The sequence below is a fragment of the Carlito syrichta genome, unplaced genomic scaffold (genome assembly GCF_000164805.1).
Source record: "Carlito syrichta isolate Samal-C Ts95f unplaced genomic scaffold, Tarsius_syrichta-2.0.1 Scaffold311903, whole genome shotgun sequence".
Taxonomy (NCBI): Eukaryota; Metazoa; Chordata; class Mammalia; order Primates; family Tarsiidae; genus Carlito; species Carlito syrichta.
In genome coordinates this window covers 16512-17033 of record NW_007255999.1, presented here as the reverse complement: position 1 = coordinate 17033, position 522 = coordinate 16512, and the positions used below count along the sequence as shown (strand labels likewise).

The 522-nt window shown below is 47.9% G+C and overlaps 1 protein-coding gene across 2 annotated transcripts in view; it reads right to left on the bottom strand.

Annotated features, from left to right (window-relative positions):
• Positions 1-522, bottom strand: part of UBA1 (ubiquitin like modifier activating enzyme 1) — a 20316-nt gene that overhangs the window by 7005 nt on the left and 12789 nt on the right. The gene's annotated exons all lie outside the window — the stretch shown is intronic.

Below are 522 nucleotides of genomic sequence, written 5' to 3'. Positions count from 1 at the left end.
TCCAGTCTGGGTGACAGAGTGAGACTCCAACTCAAAAAAAAAAACACCAAAAAAAAAACCCCAAAACTAATCAACTTAGGCCAGGTACAGTGGCTCATGCCTTTAATTCCAGCACTTTGGGAAGCCAAGGTAGGAGGACTGCTTGAGTCCAGGTGTTTGAGACCAGCCTGGGAAACATAGCAAGACCTCATCTCTACAAAAAAGTTTTAAAAATTAGCTAGGCTTGGTCCCAGCTACTCAGGAGGCTGAGGTGGGAGGATCACTTGAACCCAGGAGGTCGACGCTATGGCGAGCCAGGATTGTGCCACTGCACTCCAGCTTGGGCGACAGAATGAGACCCTGACTCAAAAAAGAAAAAACCAAAACCAATGAACTTGATCTGGGCAGTGGCCCATGTGTGTGTAAGAAATTTATTCTTTTGTGTTTTGTTTTTGTTTTTTTTGAGATAGAGTCTCACTCTGTCGCCCAGACTGGAGTGCAGTGGCTGCTCCCGGCCACCGCAGCCTCAACCTGACGGGCTCC